Source organism: Drosophila eugracilis, unplaced genomic scaffold (assembly GCF_018153835.1).
Source record: "Drosophila eugracilis isolate 14026-0451.02 unplaced genomic scaffold, ASM1815383v1 contig_125, whole genome shotgun sequence".
Taxonomy (NCBI): Eukaryota; Metazoa; Arthropoda; class Insecta; order Diptera; family Drosophilidae; genus Drosophila; species Drosophila eugracilis.
This window is the reverse complement of record NW_024572040.1, coordinates 1-6,282: the sequence shown is the minus strand read 5'-3', so window position 1 is coordinate 6,282 and position 6,282 is coordinate 1. Positions and strand designations below refer to the sequence as shown.

General features: G+C 33.1%; 1 long non-coding RNA gene across 1 annotated transcript; it reads right to left on the bottom strand.

The window, feature by feature from the left end:
- Nucleotides 1–1,903: 1,903 nt before the first annotated feature.
- On the bottom strand, nt 1,904–5,156 carry LOC121530283. The gene is made up of 3 exons (XR_005993885.1): nt 4,730–5,156; nt 4,493–4,675; nt 1,904–3,505 (listed from the first exon to the last, which is right to left on the bottom strand). It is a non-coding gene; the product is annotated as an uncharacterized LOC121530283 (long non-coding RNA).
- Nucleotides 5,157–6,282: the final 1,126 nt, after the last annotated feature.

Genomic DNA, 6,282 nt, shown 5'->3' with positions numbered 1-6,282 from the left:
TATGGTACATTATATTGTTTACACAATCTGGTCACACTTTAACTTGAGCCACGCACCTTAAACATTCATGAGCTCGGAAATTATGGATGGTGGTGCCATCACATTATTTTCGATGTTTTTGAGATTGAAAATTTAACATTTTTTTGGGTTTATTTTCAAAAATTTTCTATTATATGAAATTTCAAGTAAATATTTCTATATCATATATTTTACGCTTAAAACTGTGCATTTCTTTGCAAAAATAGAAGAATGTCAGCATTGTTGCTTAAGCGAGATCCGCAGTTATATATTATAAGTCCAGCCTTGCTGAACATACATAGAGTGCAGTTATTTAAAAAAAATTCTAGTCGTTATCCCTGATAACAAAGAAAGATAAGAGATAAATATAAATAAATTAATTGAATATTGATAATTAAACAAAGCGATTTTCTAATCATAAAAAAAAGCTATTATTTAATAAAAGGAAATGTACAGGCTTTTTCCATGCCGTAGCTTATTTTGTGCAGCAGATTCTACTTAGCTTATTATATGTAATTTAACATATGTACATATAATATTTTAAATGTCCTACTTTCTGGTACCAGACAGCTTTGAGAAAAAACATGGAAGAACTTTTTAATGAATTCCACTGGAATTTTTTGCGTTCTTCCATTAGAACAGATTTTCGATCGTTTTATTCGAAATATTCTTCTTCCTTACATAAATTTCCAATATTTCCCATAAATTTTCGATCGCATTTAAATCGGGAGACTGTATTGGAGGTTTGCCGACATGAGGGCGGTTCCAGTTCAAGACTTTAGAATTCCTGCAATGCTTCGGGTCGTTGTCCTGATAAAATGGTTGTCCTCTTAAATGTTGAGGTACTTTTCGTCATCCATGATGCCATCAATAAAAATGAGGTTGCACACGCTAGAGGCCGATTTGATTTCAAATTTATATTAAACCTAATTATTATACATACGTAAATTAAGAAATTATATTAAAAGCTTGTTAAAACAACATTCGTTGTCCTCAAAAATATCTTTGGATCATCTAACTTTAATTTAATTTCATTCATTAATGACTTTAGGCATAACGTTTCTCTAACACCTCTAACACCTTCTCTAACAACCTAACACCTTGAGTTCATATTGTCAATAGATTTCCAATTTGAAAAAATTGTGAACCTCAACCTCAAAATCACACGCTAACTATTTTAACTAACTAACTTTTATATATAACATTCAACTATTTTTTTATCACCTATTTTAATCAAAAGAACAATGCTTGTAATAATAATTTTGAGTTTTAATTTAGTAATAGTAGACGTGGTTCCTATTTTAAGGAACAATATTACGTAACAAATATGTTTAATTTCTCCCTTCAGTCTGTAATAAATCAGAATTTATAATGTATTCTAATAAGTTCTATAAAAGTTCTTTATTTTCCAAATCTATATCATAGGAAAACTCCAAAAGATCAGTATCTAAAAAGCTCTCATCCTCCATTGAATCATCTAAATTTTCCGAGCAGTATAATAAATTTACTGCTTCTGAAGGAAAACACATTCTCTTCTGTCGCCGTATTCTTATCTCCAATCCATAGCTCTTTGAAATACGTCCGTGAAGTTTCATATGCTACTGCTCTTCCTGGCGTGATATAGGCGTTCGGTTTTAGATATGTTGTTTCTTGATTTGGCTCCTTCCTCTTCAAAGTACCCAACAGGAAGCTCAGTATTATAATTTTATCTACCATTGCTATCATATAATATGTCTATAATCTGTTCTGCAGTATCGAAGCAAAAGTTTTGAAATTTTGCAATATATATGGAGGGCTGACAAATTAAAATCGCTTTTAAATTTGAAATTATTTGCATATCGATGTCAGTTTCTGATATAAAGCTTGAGGATCCGAGAATGAACGTCGTGCAGTGTTCGCATCATTTGTACTGCCAAACCCTTCAGCTTTTGGTTTATCCACATTAAAAGAAAGACGATTCCAAAATATGGCTTATATCTCTTTTTCCCGTTGAGAAAAAACCCGTCTATCTCTCTCCCATGAAATCCTCCACTTCTGAACTCCATATATGTAGCCAGCATGCAGTATAAACTCAAACACTCGAATCCATGTATATAGTGGGCTTAAGCCGAATTTCAAGTGGCTCATAATCGGCACAAATATTGCCCACTTAAAATTTTTGTTCAAAACAACAAACAAAACTTGCCATGAACCATGTGTTAAGTTTACTGGGGATCAGCTGATCGCTCTCGCACTTTGGGACCAGTGATGCCAATATGATTTCAAAAAAAAGGACAGATTGAGAAAAAAACATGAAAAAAATGATGAAAATAGTATAAAAGGGATAGAAAAAGGACAAAAAGTTTGTTTACAGTAATTTTATTTTTTATTATTAAGATAATAGTTTTAAGGCATCTTCGATTATTTTTCCGTGGTCAGTTTTGTTGTCCTCATAGGTAGCCATGGAGCCAATTAATTGGAGATACTTTTCAGACAAGTTATAATTATGACAACATAATTGATGCCGACGCAATCCAAATCTGAAGAAAGAATGCATGTATTTATAAGTGGTAAAATTTTGAAAATATTTATATATTTACTTGGTTAAATACTCTCTCTACCTCAGCATTTGACCATGGCAATGAAAGCAGGCTGAGAGCAAAATTAACCAGGTCTTCATATGGGTTGTTACCTGCAGAATCCCGATACCTCTTCACTTCTGACCAAAATTTTGATGTGTTTTCAATATTTTTGCAATTTATAAGGTGAATATTGGAATATTGTGAAATTATTTTGCTTTTAATCTCCGAATGTATTGAAAATATATCTAAAATAGGCAGAATTGAGTCATTTTTGGACTTCAAAATGCGATCTACCGAAAATGCGTCTATTTGTTTTAATGTGGAATAATTGTCCGCCAATTTAAAACACATCCAAATTTTTTTTGTACTTAAAAAATAAAATTTATATCAAATAATATATTTACCTCTGCTTCAATTGATTAATCAATTTGATCACAAAATCTGTACAGGTACGCCGAATTATTACCTCTGTTTCATCATCAATTTTCCCTTTTAAACTTGACAAATCGGATTCAAATTCATATCCCAAATATAAGTCTCGTTTTATATGTTCTTCAAATTCTTCCTCGAGAACGTTAACATCAACTTCGGACGGTATTATTTTCGATTTGAGGAAATTAATGTTCACAATAAAATCGCCAAGTAATATGGTTGCGTCGGCGTCCTTGCTTTAGAACATTCTTGACATTCGTCAAGAATCAGCTTCAAAAATAGCAAATATAAATAATTGACGTCATTTTATAAATCAGTCAATATATGTGATTTGTGTCATTTTTTTACCAACGCTGCAGTTTGAAAATGCACTTTCAGTTCAATCCATTGAGTTATTATACGTTTGACTGCGTTTTCAATAGACAGCCATCTTGTGTCAGCGACTCTGGTGATTTTAAGAGGATCCTTGTGATGTTATATAGGTTATATTTTTACTACAAAAAAGGGACAAGTACGAACAATAAACTGCCAATTTCAGTATAGTAAATATTAAAACCAACACAATAGTAATCCATTAAAGATGTTAAAACACATATACAGGGTGGGCCATTTAAAGTTGACCCATTGACAATATTAGTTTTAAAAGAAACAATATAGTAGGTTATATTTTTACTACAAACAACTGTGCCAATACTCCAATTTTATATAAATATTAAAACAAACACAATAGTAATTCATTAAAGATGTTAAAACAAAAAAAAAAGGTTGGTTTTTTTAAATTTAACTTTTTTTTTTAAAAAAAAAAAAAAAAAAAGGAGTATTTTTTTTTTTTTTCCAAAATCATTTATTTTGGTCCAAGGAGATTTTTACAAATTATTATTAAAAATGATATCAAGTAAATGGGCACCTTTAGCTCTGACAGCCGAATGCATTCTTTTTTCAGCATTTTCCATGACTTTGGTCAATGTTTCATACGATATGGCGGCTATTTCACGTCTAATGTTGTCTTTTAGTTGACTTAAGGTTTTTGGTTTATTAGCGTGTACCTTGGATTTCAAATAACCCCATAAATAAAAGTCTGGTGCCGTAACCGATTTTTAACCGGAGCACTTTTAACTTTATTCATTTTACGAAACGCACGTTGGGTTAACACAATTGAGAATTTATTTTCAATGTATAGCTGAACAATTTGAGCGCGTTCCTTTGGAGTGTATTGTATCATGGTATCAATTGTCTTCCACTGACGCTTCCAACGTGGTATGACATTTGACGATCTGTCGACGCTATCAAAAGTTACAGGGTTGCCAAATGGGTCAAATTTAAATGGCCCACCCTGTATATACGTTAAAACATATTTAATTAATATAACATTTGCAAGCAGCATTGACAGCCAACTGCACTGAGTGGCACACACATTTAAAAAGAATCAACGACGGCACGCTCTCCTTTAATAAAGTATAAACGCTTTTTTTGCTACCCACCATCAAACTGGAGTTATCAGTGCCGATTCCTATCAAGTTTGATACGGGAATTTTTAAGGCGAGACAGTTCATCCAGGAGGCTCTTGGTAATGTTGGGTGCGACTCCACTTTCAATTGAAACAAGTGAAAGGAACGTCGATTGAATTTTCTCGAATTGAGCGCTGTAGTATATTATAGCAACACCTGAAAACACTAAGAATTTAAATATATTTGGCTACATTAACGACTCTTACTTACCTAGATGCTGGTTATACTTATATCAGTAGACTCGTCAATTAACAGACTGAACTTTTCGTTTCCCTGTCACTACATTTTTAATAAGGTTAGTGCACTTGGTTCTGTGCAATTTAACCTTCTTGGCGTCAAAATGTGTTTTTACAAATTCACTTAGGTGGCCAAACGGCTCAATAGTACAATGCTGGGCTATAAACATACATATATAGCTATCGCAGCTTCTTGGCGACAAGTTTTTTGAAGATTTGACCGGCTCGAAACAAATTTTACTTTGTTTCACTAAACTTGACGTATTTTGCAGATGTTTTTTTGTCGTCATGTGCGCTCTTATTTGGTCAGTTTTACAGTTAATACTGCATTTGCAGTATTTGCAATAAGCCTTGTTAGTGTCTGAATTATGTCGGCTAATCCAATCTTTAAAATCGGGCTGCAGTAGCCAGCAATCCCGAAACTTTGCTTAGAAACTTTTTGGCATTTTAACTTTTTTGAAATTGCGTTGTTTTCCGCAACGAGATTGCAACTAACCTAAATAGAGTCGATATAAGTATGGCAGCCGCGAAAAGTTGCCACCTGTTTCATATTTTACAGATGATAATAAATTTAAATTGCAGCGCGAAATCAAATATTTTAGAAAAAAAAGTATTATTAAATTTAAAAAAATGGAAAGATTTCCGGATGAAAAATATAAAAAAAGGACCGATTTCAGGTATGCGGATGATTTTCAATTTTTTCCGGATGAAGCGTTAAAAACAGGACAGATCTGTCCGGAAAAAGGACAAATTGGTACCACTGTTTGGACGATGCGTGGGACCGCGAGAACGAAAGCGGGAAGAGGGCGAAGGCAGGCAGTCGTCTTCGGCAAGCGAGAGAACACGCACGTCGCATCTAACGCGGGACGCCACTTACATTTGTGCTATACATATGTATACAGTGATGGAAAAAATAATAGAAACGATGTTTCACTTTGGGTTTGAATACGTATTTTTAATAAGGAACGTGGTGATGAGTGGATATTTTTATTTTTTTTTTTATTTATATACATCTATCTTACATACTAAAAAAAAAAATGAATTTAACTTTATTCATTTAGCTAAAAAAATATATTTAAGTCAAATTTCATGTTTTTGACTTGGAAATAAAAATAGAAACGAAGTGACTTATCGTCATCCAAATTGACTAGCTTAGCAAAATTAACCATGAAATATTTTCAGGTTTAATATTTTGTTGCATTACCATGATTTTTCAAAAATTCCGACACACCTACGAGGCATAGACTCCACAGGATTGGAGCATATTGCCGGCTTAATGGAGTACCACGTCTCCTGGACTTTCTCCCACAAATGCTCCTTATTTTTTGGCCTAAAACCACTTAAACGTTTTTTAAGAATGCGCCTCAAATGCTCAATAGGGCTTAAGTCGGGTGACTAAGCTGACCAATCCATAACGCCGACTTTATTGTCCAGGATCCCCTTTTTAGCAAGCTACGATGTGTCTTTGGGATCGTTATCCTTAATAATATCCCACTTCAAAGGCATTTCATCTTCGGCATACGTTAA